The 17,030-nt window shown below is 49.2% G+C and overlaps 1 long non-coding RNA gene across 2 annotated transcripts in view; it reads right to left on the reverse strand.

Annotated features, from left to right (window-relative positions):
- Positions 1 to 6,460: 6,460 nt before the first annotated feature.
- Positions 6,461 to 17,030, reverse strand: part of LOC109387709 (uncharacterized) — a 74,675-nt gene continuing 64,105 nt past the window's right edge. Inside the window, exons 1-3 of one of the 2 annotated variants that reach the window (XR_002125075.1) lie at positions 13,922 to 14,085; positions 9,716 to 9,788; positions 6,461 to 7,883 (exon numbers count right to left, since the gene is read on the reverse strand). This is a non-coding gene — a long non-coding RNA (uncharacterized LOC109387709). Of the gene's footprint in view, positions 7,884 to 9,715; positions 9,789 to 13,921; positions 14,086 to 17,030 lie in introns of those variants that run through there. The other variant, XR_002125076.1, reaches the window with a different exon arrangement.

A 17,030-nucleotide genomic window follows, 5' to 3' on the forward strand; every position in this document is an offset into this window, starting at 1 on the left:
AATGGAATCACCACGCAGCCAGGGCATCATCGGTGACTCTCGCTCTTTCTCTCACTCTCCACATCCAGCCCATCAGCAAATCCTACAAGCTCTACCCTCAAAATATAGCCAGAACTACATCCCTTCTCACCACGTCCGCTGCTACCACTGGACCAGCCCAGCGTTCCCTCTCATCCGATAGTTGCAATAAACTCCTAAAACATCTTTACTTGTGCCCTTCTACCATCTAGTTTTTATACGGTTGCTAGAGCGATCCATTTAAAATGTCAATCACATCACTTCACCTCTCTGACCAAAACTTCCAATGGCTTCTCATCATCATTAGAAAACAACCCCACAAAACCGCCAAGTCAGCACCATAGTGTATAAGATGCCCCCGCAGCCGGCCTGCAGTCCCACCACTCTTCCCCCCATGCACATCTGGCCCCCCCGGCCTTGACTCTTCCTCAGACATCAGTTAGGTCCTGCCTTGGGGCCTTTACACTGGAAGGTGCATCTCACAAATCATCACACAGCTTATTGCAAATGCCACCCCCTCCGAGAAGGCTCGCCCGATGACCCTGTCTAAGGTGTCCATCTCCCAGTCCCCTGATCCTGCTTCACTCCTCCTCACACACCCAGCACTGCCTGACCCTATGTTACCTGACTGTCCATCTGTCCTTCCAGAGGACAAGCTCTGTGAGGGCAGGGAGAGGTTCTGATGGCTGCTGTACACTCACGACGTGGGACAGGCACCTAGCTCTAAACTCATTGGGAACAGAGCACTTCCGAGGGTGGCTCAGCACAACTTTGTCTCAGGCCAGTTCAGTTCTTTGGACACAGAAAAGTAGAAAGTGCTGGAATCCACTCCCAGCTCATGGGAAGAGTCAGCACTTTGGGTTTCCCAGAGTCTGTGCCCAGTTACTCTTAACTTGCAGGGTCAGGGGTAGAGGCGCATGCAGAGATGACCTTAGGTGCTTTAAGAGGGCCTCAGGCCCATGAAGAGCTCTACGTCTAATGAACCTATTGCCATATCCTAAGTTTTACTATTAGTATTTCTTTTCTTTGTGTAGTCCTGTCACCAACCTTACGCCCATTTACCTCAAGAGAGTCCCAGGCCTTCAGTCATCCAGCCAGTGTAGCAGGACTGGAGCTCTGAGGTCCGTGTCTTCTCCACCATATCAGGCCACCTCCCCAGGGCCCCTTGAGCGCCCTTTGAATGTAGTTACTCTGGGATAGCCCTGTGCAGCACTTCCCTACTGAAATGTATTCTTTAGAGTGCAAGGTATGGATGGAGTGGGGTGGATGGATGCCGAAGGAGGCCTGGAGGAGGCAGCGGCTGGACAGGCAGAATCAAAACGGCTCCCTCTGTGCTGCCTGGGTGTGTGGCGATTGAAAACTTTTTATTCTAAGGGCCAGAACTTCCGTGTCGGCCTGGCATGGGGAAGCAGTAGGACCTATGACACACAGTCCTGATGGAGAAGCGCTCAGAGCTGCTGCGCGGCCATAATTCTTCCTGAAGTGCGTCTCCCCTGTTCCAGTCGTGTGAGCTTTCAAATTGGCCGTCTGGTTCAGCTCTGCAAGGGTGACCACGTTGTTCAAGCAAGTGCACGTTTGAGAAGGAAAAAGGGGTACTAGTCACAGCTATGCTAGGACCACAGTGGGGAATGACTGTCCAGGCTAACAGGATGCAGAGTCCCCTAGCTGTCTCTTCTCATCATGAGGAATTGAGTGTGACCTAGCATTTTAATCCACCAAATGAGGAAGCAAAAGTCCGCAGCCCTTCCTGAGGGTACAGCCTCATCACTGCCAACTGGTGTGTCCGCCTCCCTCGGCTCCTTTCCTGTGCTTTGGGTCTAGTCACTGCCTTTCCCCTAAAGGTTTCCATCCTCCTTTGAGTCTTTTGCATCAAATATCAGCAGAGGAATGTCTATTTCAACCACTCTTTCCCCGTCACCACAGGTTTTCCCCTTTAAAAGGGCCCCTCTGGGTGTGCCTTGCACTTGGGCTCGCCCACCAGTGAGCTGACTGTCTGGCTGAGGAGCCTGGTCCTACTGGTGCTGCCCTGACGCCCTGACCACTGGCTTTGGAAAACCCTCTTACATGAATCTGCTTAAAGCTTGGTTCCCACGGCCCGAGGAGCGGCTGAGCCCCCCAGAGGTGCAGATGCAGCTCCCTGAGATCAAAGGGAGAACTTGCTGCAGCTTTACGTCCGCTTTCACCCACCATGAGCAGAAGTGATGGTGAGTGCGTGTGCAGGGGCCAGCAGGCACGCAGCCCAAGAAGAGCACTTCTTGCAGCTTGTTCTGTCGCCTCTGTCAGTGGCAGGGGCTGTGTCTGCTTCGACACACAGTGGCCAGACACATAGTTGGTGTTCAGTGACTATCGGCTGAGTCGTTGAATGGTGGCATTCACGGACCATGCTCGGCCTGAGCGGCTGAGTCAGTGCAGTGGGCCGTGGTCTAGGGCTTCGCAGCAAATTCTGGAACTTTAGAGCGCAGGGAGATCTTAGAAGTCATCAAATCCAGTCCCCTCTCAGTTTCGGATTAGAAACCCAGGTAAGACAACCTGTCCAAACTTTGCTAATGTCAGAGAGCAGCAGGCTCAGGTCTCCTGACAGCTACCACTCTCTCTGCTCCCCTGCCTTTACCACCTGGCCCTGCGACCTCCCCAATTTGCCTGATGTCTCAGAGCTCTGACCCGGATTCTTAACCTCAAAACCAGGTGCAGCTTGGCCTGTAAGCTCAGTGCCCTGGATGACCACACTCCCACATGCCCCCAGCCCAGCAAACACACTCTCTCCTGCTTCTCGGTGTGATTTGTACCTCTGGCACACCACTGTCCTGTCTCTTTCCCTGGCTGTATTCCCAGTGGCTCAAAATGTATCTGCCTTCCTTAAGATTTTACCCAGAATGACATCTTTTTCATCTTTGTTTCTCTAATGCCTCAAATATACCTAACACTCACTGATTATATAAATGAATGACTTGCTGTGTGGCTGTGGGCCAGTGGGTCACCATCTCTGGGCCTCCTCTTGGATCCGTAAAGTAAGTATGATGTTGCTGACCCATCACACAGTGTGGCTGTGCTCTAATGTGTGTGTTATTGCATGTCAGTCTTGGAAATGCAGAGTCCAGCAACTGTGCTGAGAGCATTTCCTGGAGAACTTGAAAGGGGACTTTTCGGTCTGTGACGAAAGGAGCAGAAGACAGCTCTGAGCAGTTCTAAGCTTCCGCATACTTTTCGTATCTGAGCACCCAGCTTGGAGCCCAGCATCAGCTGCGGTGGGGGAGGAAGAAACTTGGTAGAGGTATGAGGGTGAAGGTGTCTGGTAGAGAGGGCCCACATGCTCCTTTGCAGGGCCTGGCCAGGCCACTGGCCCATAGCACCAGCCAGCAGGGAACGGCCTCCCCTTCTCGGTTGGCCTCTGAGCCTGCAGACGGAGCTAGGAGCTAGCTGCTTTTACTGAGAGGTGCTCTTTTCCTGATCTCCACTGGCAGTCAGTTTCTGACTTTCCCACACCCTCTGCCGCTTCCCAAAAGCAATTTAAAAAAAAAAAGAATCTAAACTGTTTGGAATAAGAAAGGAAAAAGCTATCATTATGGGAGCTGCGTGGTAGCTTCTGCTGGCTTCCTAGTCATTTGGAGGCTGCCAGAGAGATGGCTCCACTGTCAGGGCATGGCCTGGGGAGCATGGTGTGGCCTCCTCGTCCCATGTCACCAGCTCTACTTGCAGTCACTCAGCACCTGCTGTAGCCAGGCCCACAGATGGACAAACGTGGTCTCAGCTAGACAGGCCCTCAGGCCTGGAGGCATGGCTAATGACACTAGTGCCGTGACAGACAGAGGTGTGGACGCAGCACCCTGGACACAGAGCAGGACGGAAGGAGGAGGCAGCAAAGCAACATCTGACTCAGTGGGCTGCACTCACTAGGGCCTGGCAGGGAGAACACAGCCCCACAGGCTCTGATCCAGATTAGAACCCATCCCCTCCCAGGGCTTGTGCAGCCCACATTCACTTAGACCACAGGGGCTGCATGCAGAAGGCCTGCCAGGTTTCGCAAACAAAATTCAGGGTGCTCAGTTACACGTGAACTTCTGATAAACAACACGTTAATGTTTTAGTGTAAGTATGTCCTAAATATTACATGACATGCTCTTTTAATATAAAGTTTAGCACACATTTGTACTAAAAAATGATTCATTGTTGATCTGACATTCACATTTAACTGGGCATCCTGTATTTTATCTGGCTACTCTTTTCTGAGGTCAACAAAGAGTTCCGGACCATAAACCAAAAAGTCCACTCTACCCGACAGTGGGTCATGTGGAATGGATCACATTTGCGGGAGATCAGAAAAACCAGAAACAAGAAAAGGAAGAATGGCTGTCCTGTGTCACGCGGATAGAAGAAGAGAGGGTTCTAAGTCCTAAGGGCATCAACATTATAGGTACTTCTTAGGCTTGTTTTATAATAGCAGCATCCAAGGGGAAAGTGACAGAGATGGTCCCAAGCCTGGTCTGCCCAGAGGCCCGTGGCTTGACCAAAGAAGGAGAAGGAAGCACAGTAACCACCGTTTGGACCCGCGTCCCATGTCATCAATTCCCAGCCCTCTTGCTCCTGCTGGTTCCGCCATGCTTTACTTGGATGCCCACACTAGCTCTACCCAAATTCGTGCTATGTGGCTTACATTGTTAATTTTCACTTAGTTCAAGTTTAATTTTATTTAAGAATGGTTTACAGAGAGAACTCTCAGACATCCAAAGAATAAGATTAAGAATCTCTGCACTGGAAACTAGAAAGTTCTAGAAGAACACTGAAGGAGAGGCAGGAATGAGGGCGGAGACAGGAGGGCAAAAAAATCTCAACCACCAGGGTCCCTTTCTGGAGGAAGTGACTGAGTGGAGTCTGGGAGAAGAGAAGGGCCTGAAAACCAGCCCAGGCTGGAGCAGTCTGCGGAGAGGCGCGGCCCCGGCCAAACCCCGGCCCTGAAGGCACATCTGCCTTCCTCAGGAGGAAGGAGGAACAGTCCACTGTCCCTCGCAGCCGTGCTCAGGCTGTGAGCATCTCTAGCAGGTTTCCTCTTATGTAAGTGATAATTAACAATGCACTGGGCCCACACGGTTTGTAAACCAGGCCTGATACTTTAAACCCTTTCTGTTCACAGAGCGTTTTGTGCTTTCCCTTTGTTCCCCTCTCCAATTTCCCACTTCAGGAGCCGAGATCTGAAGACCTGCACGTGGTCAGCGGGGAAGTGCCTCTGCAGCAGCTCTGAGAGGCCGCCCCTTGCTCCCGCACAGCTCTGGTTTCATCTTGGATATCAATTATGGGCTTTCACATTAGGAGGCTAATGCATTTTCAAAGCGGGCAGATCACCCTCCCATGTTTTGACAGTTTGGCTTTAGTTGAAGTATAATTAAACTTTTCGAAAACAAGGGCTTTGAAACTCAATCTCCACACTGTTTACACGTTGTTGTTTTTTTTCCTGAAGGGTTGCGTTTTTACTTGCTGCAGCACAATTAATTCGTCCTTCACTTTCCACACTCAAAACAAACACGGGTTTTGAGCACTGCGCTTTTATAGCGCTGCATAGCTGAACGTGGAAAAAACAACATCTGAAACAGGATGGGCTTCTGATGGTGCCTCCTGTGACAGACACACTTGAAAACCACCACTCGTAAATCACTTGCACTGTGCACACCCCTCAGAGGAGCAGGAAGTGTGGGCATTTTAAACCCTGAGGCCAAGAGCCGTTTTCAGATGCGGCTTAAGGCGCTGGGCTGGCACCCGGCACCCTCCCTGGGAGCGAGCTCCGTGGCCTTGCTGAGCGCGGCCCAGCCTCTGCCAGCCTGTTTGTTTGTTCTCCTTGCCCCGCTTTTGCTTTTATGCAAGCAAGCTGAGTCTAAAAAGCACAGAGCTAGCGAATTTATAAAACCAACACAAACTTAGAAAAAAAAATCAGCCGCAACAATCTGAGCCGGGTGGTTGGCGGGCGGTGGGGGCAAGCAGATGGCACAACAAGCTGTCCTCGGTGACTCGTGGGGACCCAGCCCTAAGGCTCTGCGGCCAAAGGGAAAGAAAGAAGACAGCCCCAGCCAAGCGCTTCCACCTCTAACCCAGGTCGTTACTGTGGGTGACGTCCTTGATGCTGTGCTCACTATCTCCAAAGAACACAGAGGGGGGAAAACAAAAGACACGGAACTGAACTGACTTTAGATGAAAGATTAAAAAGAAAAAGAAAAAAAAAAAAAGGACTTGAGGGAAGTGAGCCAGATGTTGCCATGAGAGAAGTTATAAATCCTGACCTTGTTTGGTAAAGGAAGGGGGCCCGGGAGGGAGGGCGGGTTCTCAGCGCCCAGAGTGCCTGACCATGGTCAGCCCCCAGACAGAGGCTCCCTCTGTGTGGAAGGCAAGCTTTCCAAAACACCAGCCTCTGATGTCACCAGCAGGTGAAGTGGAGGGCAGTGGAGGCATGCAAAGATCCATTTTGCACTAATGGTTTTATTAGTATTGACAGTTTTCTTACAGAGATGGAGTCTTTGGGGCAAGGGAAGCCCAGCCTTAAACATTTGTAGTTCAATAACATGATAAGACCCCTCAGCTGGTTGGGAGCAGTGTAAGCCGTGGAAGCCTCCCAAATATTTCACAGCACTTCTATGGTCACAGGTGCCAGATAAAAAATTCATCGTTGGAAGAAAATCCTAGATTCTTACTAAGCAGCTCCAGAAGAGATCCAATGGCGAGTAGCATCACATATTCTTGGAGGGTTTATCGAGACATGCGCACTCCACAGAATGGTATGGTGTGTGGATATGGGGGTGTTGCAAGCACCGCACGGGCAGTTCTAAGCACCTTGGATTAGTCACAGAGGCAGCACACAGACACACGGGGATAACTCTGTGTATGAGACTCCTACTGCCGTTGTAACAAATGACCCCAAACTTAGCGAGCCCCACTGGGTGAGAACCGAGGGACAGCCGGGCTGGGTTCCTTCTGTAAGCTCCAGGGGGGCATCTGTGTCTTGCGCTTCCAGGGGTCAGCGGCCGCCTGCACTCCTTGGCTCCTGGCCTCCACCAAAGCCGCCTCTCTCAGTGCCTTTCTCCTGCCCTCATCGTCCACTTTTTAAGGGCTCGTGTGATTACACTGGGTCCAGTTGGAGCACCCAGGAGAATCTTCCTATCTTAAAGCCAGCTGACTAGCAGCCTTAATTCCTTCTGCAACCTTCAGTGCCCAATGCCATGTAACCTGGGAGGAGGATGTGGGCATCTCTGAGGGCCACTATTCCACGAGGGTCTGCGCTCTCCTTTGTCTGAGTCTCACCGAGCATGAAACACTTTCTCATTTATAATAAGGCAATTGACGTAATACACGTGTACCATCTGCCCGGCATTATTCTAAGCACCTCATGTGTATTTAATCTTTGTTACAGTTCCATGAAGTAGGAACTGTAACAAGTATAACTATTACTTGCTCCGTTATACGCATGAGGAAGAGTACAGAGGTTGCTCGTGGCTGGTGAGGGGCAGAGGCCAGGTTAGCACGCAGCCTCTGTTCCAGGGTCCAGGTTCCTTACTCTGAATGGGTAAGCACAGGGGCACTGCCTTCTAAATACCAAGACAAGAAGCCTTCCTGGCCCTTGTTCCCTATAAGCCCTCCTATGGAGAGAGAGGGCTCCCTCTGTTATGTTTAAGGCCCTGCACAGCACAGGGGGTTGTTATAAAGCTCTGCTCATCCAAGTCCGGACCATGTGAAGTTGAGTTTCCAGTTAAGAGTTTGCAAGAGCCAGAAACACATACAGCCTTACGTGCTCGGCTTAGACCGTGACGGTAGAGAGAGTACGAGTCCAGTGATGGCTGACACGTGGAATCATCCTGCTGCTGTTTTCCATGAGTGGAGAGGACCTTCTACAGAGGAGGAGAAACAATGTCATAAATTGGAGTGTGGCCCCACACTTCAGGGGACCCTGAATCATCAGATTGAAGGGGAGAGAGTAAACTCCCCCAAGGGGAAGTTGGCTCTTGTTGGTGTCCCCAACAGCAGCCCAGCCCTGTGGCAAGAAGCAAGGCTGGCCTCTGCAGATGGGACCACCCGCCCACCTGTGGGCTGCTTGACTTTCCCGTAATAACAGAGGGGAGGCAGGGCTGGAACCCCAGATTGGGGGTGGCCTCCTGGAGCCCTTGACTGTCTTAGAACCCATTGCCTCCTTGGTCCCAGATGCAATGGCCGGGAGCCAGGTGGCGACATCAGCTCTAAGACAGGGAGAGAAAGAGATGAGTCGAAGCTCCTCAGAGCCCAGGGAAGTAGGACTGAACCTCAACCGCCAAGTTCCGCAAATTTCACAAGTTTATCACAAACCCCACAAGTGTTGTTTGGTTGCTTAAAAACGATTTAATTTTTGCAATCTCCCAGAGAGACAGTGCCCCAAACTAAAACTGATGTTTGAAAAACAGCGGGACGAATGATGGTTCTTCTCCAAAGAGGGGAGCCAGCAGGAGCGAGAAGCACCCTGGTGCCAAAGCTGTAGGAAGCCCTCAGCTCCAATTCCGAGTAACAAGGTGCCTGTCCCATGATGGAGCCAGTGCTCTCATCATGGAACTAGAATAGTCACCTCCTTGCGCTTCACCCAGAAATCTGTCTGATTCTTGACAGAACTCTTCCCACCATGAGAAGGGGCCTCCTGTCATGGGGGAGAAAGGGGACGGACGAGCTGTGGCATCAGACAGACCCGGGTTTGTCACAGCTCAGCCACTTACTTGCTTTGTACCTCTGACAAGGTACTTAGCTGAGCCTCCGTTCCCTCAACTCAAAGCGAAGGTAAACGGTGCTGACCTTATGTCATGGGGATGCTGAGATGAGATGATTAGGCTGTTAGGAACATGACAGTACGACAGCTGGGGCTCTGTGGGACCTCGAGAGTGGTTGCTACCATCACTTTTACTGTTCATATCATTACTGGCAGCATTCATATCATCAAGATGGCTTTCTTAATAAGAGGTCATCTACAGCCAGGACCCTGTTGGCCGCTCACACTCCTCATACAATTCTGGTGAGTCCAGAGGACGAGGGCCTGGCTGCAGGAGCGTTAGGCGGGAGAGCTCTGCTTAGGTCTAGGAGTGGGGCACGGCATGGCCTTGGGGTCAGCATGGCTGCCCCTCGGCACACAGGTTTCACAGATGGCCCAGCTGCACCAGCAGCATCTATGTCTCCAGGAGCCCTCTCGTGTGCCCTTCACACCACTGGGGAAGCAGCACGCAGACCAGCAGGGAGGCCACCTCCACAGCTGGGCCTGGAGTGCCCAGAGGAGAGGCGCCCGCCTCATGGTGAGAAGGTCAGCACTCGCACACTGTGACTTGCTGAGAGGCAGGCTGTCGCCACTGCTGCCACAGGCACCCTGGGGGGCATGGCCAGAGGTGGTCCTTTCCAACTTACAGCACAGAACCTGGCCTCACATTTTATAGCTTAACACCAACTGGCTGTGTTGACTGAGTTGCTTTTGACATATTTCAATTGCTTTGCCGCCTAACGTCATTCAGATCACCTGTGTTTCCCTAGCGCCGGCCAAGCACACATGAGGTTTGGTTGTTTTCATGAGGACAGCCCACCCTGGCCTGTAGTAACCACAGCTGGCTACGCAGCGGGCTCTGGATGGGTTTGGCAGCAGTGGCGGTGCACTGTGGCTAGGAGGGTAGGGAAGCCAGCAAGCTCTGGGTCTCCCATGGGAAACCAAGTCACTTACCACCTGGGGTGCTTGACACACCGACCTTTCACCCAGGCAGTAGACAGGACATCCAAAGGGAACCATGATGGGTCTGCAATAAATAACAAGTGACAGTGCCCACTCCTGAGAGCAATTGTACACAGCGTGGAGTTCTTGGCAACCTGTTTGTTTGTTAAATGCCTCTCTTCAAGGCACAGTTAAGAATCTATATTCACCCCTGTAGTGGACAAACTTGGGCACGTGCTCAGTTCCAGAAAGGGAGAAAGGCACAGTGCACACACCACAGGCACATCAGCCTTACTGACTCTTCAGCGTGTGACAATCTCAAATGTCGCAGTCAGTTGTGCAAAGTGGAGAGAAAAACAAAGCAACTCGAGCAAATAGCAACAATAGTACAAATGGTGCTGGGCACTGTTTGAAAAGCTTTGTGTGTCTTTACTCACTTAATCCTTACAAAAACCCTACAAGGTGGCTACTATCCTTATCACCCACTTTTCAATGAGGGAACCGAGGCAGGTTAAACAACACGCCCAAGGTTACAAAGCCCATAAGGGATGCTCTTGGGGTTTGAACACTTAGTCTGACTTCTGACTGCGGGGTCTGTGTATTTCGTCTTGACACTAAGTTGGATAAATACGGGGCATCTTGCAATGCAGAGAAGAGGACTCTAAAGATGTCCAACCTCTGCCTTAGCCGAGAGGAAAGGGATGGCTATAAGCAGCACGGGTGGATGAGGGCGGGCAGGTTTATAAGCTGGCTGTCCTCCCAGAAAATGCCCTCTTCTCTCCAAAGTCCGAGAGGACCTGGTCAGACTTTCTTTCTTCACCAAAATAAACCTCACAAGTGCTGGAAGAATACAGCCACCCCCTCCCGTTCCCCCAAGGACTATCTCCAACCCCATTGTGCAAGTGCCTGCTGTTACAGTGAGTTGTGGAAGCCACTTTCGTGGTCATGGTTTTCAACTGCAAATACAAGAGGAAACCACGTGAAGAAGAAGCACGTCTTACCAACCCCACATTCAAGGGTGTAGGAGCCCCTGGTGCAGATGAGTCTTTGCAAGAACTGGAAGGCTGGGGCAGGGGTGGGGCTGCTCTGTGAAGGATGAAGGGTGGTCAGGGCTGAGCCGGCTCTGAGACAACCCCAGCGGGGGAGGCCTGGCAAGGAGCAAGGAAGGGAGGCAAGCGCTGAGGAAGCTTCTGCTCCGGAAGCTGAGCCTTCCTCTGAAGAGCAGGGCGCTTCCTGGGAGCCACCTGTCACCCTGCACTTCTGGGGAGCAGGTTCCATTAGGGGAAAGTTCTCAAGAAAACAAAGGTCTTCTCAGTAGGAATCTAAAGGGACAGGCATCCTGGTTGGGAAGAACATGGCCTCTGGAACCAAACAAATCTTGATTTAGTGTGAATTACAGGCTGTCTGTGTAGACAGGACTTGGACAGCAATCTCATTGAAGGGGCGGTGGCAGGAGAACACATGGGGAAGTGTCACTGTGTCCCCTACATGCTCTTCTTACTTAGGTTGTGCATTTGTTTGGGGGGGGTTGTGGAGAAGGGACTGCTGGAGATGATACAGTTGTCTTGATTCAAACTCGGGAACTACAGCTTCCCATCTGTGTGACCTTGGGCAAGTAACTCAGCCTCTCTGAGCTTCTGTTTTCTCGTTCGTAAAACAGGAATAATAATTCCACTCTGGCAGGGTTGGTGTATGTTTTGGGTGGGTGAGTGGGAGTCGGTTATGCGAGAAAACGGATGGGAAAGGGCTTAGCACCGTGCACGCACACAAGAGGCACTCAATGTAAGCCAGTTCCTTCCATTGCTGGTTCCCAGATGTCTTAGGACCCTAATGAAGGATCCAGATGGGGACTCAGACCTGGAAAGTTTTAAAAAAAAAAAGTTGGATTTTGTGGGGGTTTGCCTTTGGATTTTGTTGCCCACCAAGTGTGTTGCAAGAAGATGCCACATCTGCCCTCCACATTGTCAACCCGGGACTCCCAGCAGCTGGTCCACTTGAAAGGGTGTATCACAGGCCGGACTGCAGAGGCAGCGCCAGTCCTGTGGGTGAAAAAGTCGCCATAGCAAATGAATTAGACCAGCGGTTTTCCTCATGTCTGCAGGCAGCAGAATCTCCCTACAGCGCGTTTCCACAACTCACTGTAATAGGCACTTGCACAATGGGGTTGGGGACAGTGCTGGGGGAACAGGCGGGGGTGGCTGTGTTCTTCCAGCACTTGTGAGATTCAAATGGAATCTAACTGGGGGCTGGGCAAGTCACAGGTTGACGGAAGGGTACATCGTACGTAAGCACGAAGGACCAAATTCTTTGCAGAGAACCTCCAGAGGCTCCTGGCGGAAGTTGTGGGGGTGGCAGGAAACTACTGCATTTGCTAATGGCCAACACATGGAGCTCACTCATTCATTCATTCCATCATTCATTCAGGAAGCATTTACAGAAGGGAGCCCACAGCTTTCTCAGAGATGTTAGGATAATACACGATATGGTCCCAGTCCCTGAACTTTTATGACTTGTCCCAAGTAACAATGCCAGCCCAGTTGGGAATAGAAAGTTGCAAAATTATCTGCCTCAATAATTTTGCAGGCCAGTGGAGGACAGAGCCACACACCTGGTCTCTTGGAAGGAGCCAGCCACTCCCCTGAGAATCCAGGGGCCTGCCTTCTGGTCTACCACACCCTTGGTGGGGTGCAGTGTCAGCCCAGTGTCTGACTCACAGAGACCTTAGTGAATGAATTTCAGGATGTCCTCTTTACTGCCTTACCAATTAGAGCTTCCATGGATTAGATGCAAGAAGAATAAGCCATTTTAACGAAATTGCTTTTGAAACACAGATGAGTTCAAAATCTAGAAGAAAGGGTACTTGGCAAGAAATGTTTGCGTTTTGGCAGATTCTGCAGCTCATGTTGTTTGATGCTTCCATAAACCAGCTGCTTCCGCCCTTCCCTAAACATCAGCTCCCAAGGGACCAAGTCAGCTCAGGGCTTTCCGGGCAACCTCCTCTGGAGGGCCCATCCAATCAGCACCCAACACGCAGACTCCAAGGGAGTAGAGCACCCATCCACATGTTTGCTTCTCTTCTTTCCATGGTTTCCCTAACAACAGACCACACACACACATACATACACACACACACACACACACACACACACAGAGTGTTAGTTCAACTAAGCATGTTTCTCAGCAGATCCACACAATAGATTCCTCACCTGGGAGCTGAGAGATCTCCTCACCTGGGATTTCAGAAGCCCCTGCCTTGCGGGACCACTGGAGACTGTGGCACAAGCAGCCAGTCCTACAGACCCTCCGTCTTCTCTCATCATTCTCTCCATGCACACGATCCTTGGCTTAAGGTGCCCAGAGAACCCCATGCCAAAAAGATACCTGCTTTCCTCTTCTCTGATTCCAGGGTTCCTTACAACACCCCACCCCTCCCCCCGGTTCATAACCAGCTCACAGGAAAACACAGCCAAAACTCTACCTTTGACTGGCTGTCACCCAGCAGCCAGGTGAGTCAACCCACTGGGATTTTTATTTCATTAGTCAAATGGGTTCTGGGTAAAAGTTTGTTAAGCTCAGCGGGACCTAGCCCAGGCCTCGAAGGCAGGTGCCTGCAAGTGGCTGCAGGGCCCCTTCTGGAGGTCTGCATTCCGAATGAGAAAAGCACGGCTCTCCTTCGCAGTCTGCAGCCCCATGCTGTGTGGTCTTAGAGCCCCTGATCAGTGAGGATGCCCCACACCAAAACTTGGGCTTATGCCTATGGACCCAAATGGATGGGCTTTCATTATGGTGAAAAATGTATAAAGTTTAGTGGGTGTTTAGGGTTCGTTTTTGTTTGGGGAATATTAATAGGGTTTAATACAGTTGTCCTGTGGGCTTAAAATAGAAAAACACCTAGCATAGTTCTTGGTACCTAGTAGAAACTCAATATGCGACAGCTATTGGTTTTTCCCCCTCTGCATAGCCAACGGTCCAGCCCTTCCCAGTGGGGCCTGACCCCTCCAGAGCCTGCTGCATTTCTCAGAGAAAGCTGCCCTTCCCCCAACTCAGGTGGCTTGGCAGTGCTGGGTGAGCTCCCCCCCTCCCCCCCCCACCTGTAACTGGGTCAGGTCTTACTTACACGTCTTGTACTCAGGAAGAAATCAAATGGGAATGTTAACTGAGGACCGGGCCACTCAAAACTATTGCTCTTTTCTGGCGTGTAAGACAATCCAGACTCACCGCAGGGTTCCCATGTCACCGAGAGTTCCCAGCTCTCTGTGGCTTGCTCGCATTCATTCCAGACAAAGCAGAATGAGCCGCAGCTCAGATTTCCAATCACATGGCTGCAGCGCCAGGCCCAGTGCAGCCCTGGGCACTTCTGTGGTGCGCTCCATCTGAGGAGCTCAAAGGGCTTAAACAAAACCCGTTCTTTATTTGGGAAGTATTATTATCTGGGTTTTACAGAGAGAGATACCGAGAGGTGAGGTGACCTGCTTTCCGACCACACAGTAAGAAGGGGTTGGGCTGAGCAGGGGGCCCAGGCAGCCGACTGGAGCTCTTGGCCAGGGGTCACCAACAGAAAGCTGCTTGCACAGAGCCTGTCGGGGCCCTGTGGGGACTCGGGGAGGTGACTGAACTCAGAAACAAAGGCCAATGCAGAGGAAATTGAAAAGCACCAGTGGAGGAAAGGTGTACAGAGAGCTGGCTCATCAAGACGCTAGGACTTTGGTTAGCAGACATTTCTTTAACACCTACCAGTGCCCAGTACATGCCTCATGGATTGACCCCAAGATAATGTTTTGTCATCCCTGGTCCCATATGACAACATCATTTTTAGTAATCATCATAAATGCAACAACAATAATGAGGGGTGGAAAAGAAAAGCAGAGAGTAAAATTTCTGTTTCTGACCTTTCTGTAGATGTTATGGCTGTCAAAAAATAAAAAAATACAATAAATATTATAGTACCAAAAAAATGTAATGGATTAGTACTTTTAATTCCATTAACTACATTTTAATTAATGTATTTTTGAAATGAAGAAAACATATTTACATATTGGTCTTTTGTAATAATGAATAATAACATTATAGCTTCTGTTTAACTTCTTTAATTTGTCCTTGACTTCGTAAAATTGATCTCTATATTTTCATGCTCAATAGATAGTATAGCCAGATTTGTCCATCTACCTTTGCTCCTAGTTAATCAAAGAACACTGTTGATTAATTTTAACTTTGAAAAATGTGTCTCACATAAAGCAAAAGATATATAGTTATGAAAAATTGTAAACAACAGACTATGACAAAAGTTCATAAAAATCCAATTTCACAATAAATTCTAGAAATTGAACCAAAAAAAAAGAAAGAAAGAAAAGAAATTTCAATACCGCCCATGTCTTTGTTTCTCCAGGATCCATTCTGTTGTCTTTCAAATGTCTCCATAGTTGAAAAATTTTAAACACAAATAAAAACTCTAAGTGGTTACATAGATTGACAGAATTGAAGTAACTCATATTTCATATAAAGACACACACAGAGAAGGACAATAACATAGTAAAATATATAAAAATAAAGAATTCAGAGCTAAGGAAAAGAGAAAGAAGAGGGAGAAATCCATCCAGGGAGGAAAAGTCACGTTCAGTCTCTACACCCTGACGTAGTTGATAGAGTTGAACTGGAAGTTTAGCTCTATACTCTGGCAGCCAAGGGAGAAGGGGAGACGCCTTGGCATTCACATCGAGAGCCTTAAGAACAGCTCCTTGTGGATGCCTGCAGAGCATTCCACTCAGGGGACAGCCAAGTTCACCAAGGGACAGTTTGATTCTGCTTTTGTTTACCCCACATGCTGGTTTCAGACTAAGAAAGGGTGAACTTGGGGAAGAAGTAGCAGAGGTCCCAGAGTGGCTGTGAAAACCATCAGAAAGTATGTGACCCAAAAAGATTAATTTCATTAAGAAATTTAAAAATTCGTGTTTAACACATTTTAAAACTGAGGGTAGATACATGGCAATGCTTAATCCGAAAGACTAGATCAAGAAAATGAGGAAGATAAAGGAGGGAGCTGGGCGGCCACGATGGGTTACCAATTCCTTTTGAACTCACATTTGGTCCCCACCACTCCCTCCTACAGCACCACCTGCCACCAGGCGGCCTTGGGTCTGGATCTGGGCATGCACGGACCTGTGCCCAAATCCTGGCTCCAGGGCACTTCCCTAGTGGTGAGGGCTGACTGGCTCATCGCATACTGCCTTCTTGCCAAGAACACTGGATAATGTGGACAAGATTTTTTTTTTTTTAAATCAAAGTTAAAGGCATCAGAAAACTACCAATGCAGGAAGAAATCAAGGAGGTAGGATCCCAAAAATGAGGTCCGAGCAGAGGGGTGGGTTTCAGCCTCTCTTCTCCTTGGCACCTGCGGCTTCCCAGGCAGCAGCTGAGGCGCTGGCATCTGGGACGTTGAATGGAGCTTCCAAGAGTCTTATGGGGCTGGGGTGACAGAAAAGGAATGCAGGGTCCAGCAAAGAGAAGGAGCCACGTTAAATACCCCAGGTGTTCATTTGGGACTCACGCTAGAGGTGGGGTCCAGAAAGAGACCAGTCTGCCGAAAGCCTGAGCCATTTTTCAAGAGCTCAGTCCTTGATTGGATTAATGTAAAGTAATATGAAGTAATACGTTTCTAAACAACCCATGAGTCAAGTAAAAACCACAGTGGAAATTAGAAAATATTTTAATGAAAAGGTAATAAAACCAAAACATATAAAAACTTATGGGATACAATGAAAGCATCCTTAAAAGAAATGTATAGCCTTAAATATGTCATCAGAAAAGAAGAAAGGATGAAGAAACAATGAACCATGTTTCCATCTTAAGTTTTTAGAAAAAAAAACCCCAGCAAATTAAACCCTAAGATAATACAGAGATGAAAATAATAAACAGCAGGAATTAATGAAGTAGAAAATAATAATATAACAAAGAAAACTAATAAAGCCAAATTTTGCCTTTTAAAGAGACTAAGAAAATTGATAAGCTCCTGACATGAGTGATGTCTTTTCAAAAGGTTGAGACACAAATAATCAATATCAGGAATGAAAAACAAGCCATAACAATATAGCCTACAACTATGAAATAAGATAAGCGGCTGTTCTGAACCAATTTATAGTCTTATATCTATTAAATAAATGAAATTCATAATGAAAAGTCTTTCCACAAAGAAACTTCCAGAACCAGATGGCTTCACCAGTGAATTCTTTCAAACACTTTTAAGGATGAAATAGCATTCATCTTCCACAAATTCTTCCAAAGATAAGAAAACAAGTGAACTCTCAACTCATTGTTGGGAGCTATATTACGT

This window comes from Hipposideros armiger, unplaced genomic scaffold (assembly GCF_001890085.2).
Source record: "Hipposideros armiger isolate ML-2016 unplaced genomic scaffold, ASM189008v1 scaffold_167, whole genome shotgun sequence".
Lineage (NCBI taxonomy): Eukaryota > Metazoa > Chordata > Mammalia > Chiroptera > Hipposideridae > Hipposideros > Hipposideros armiger.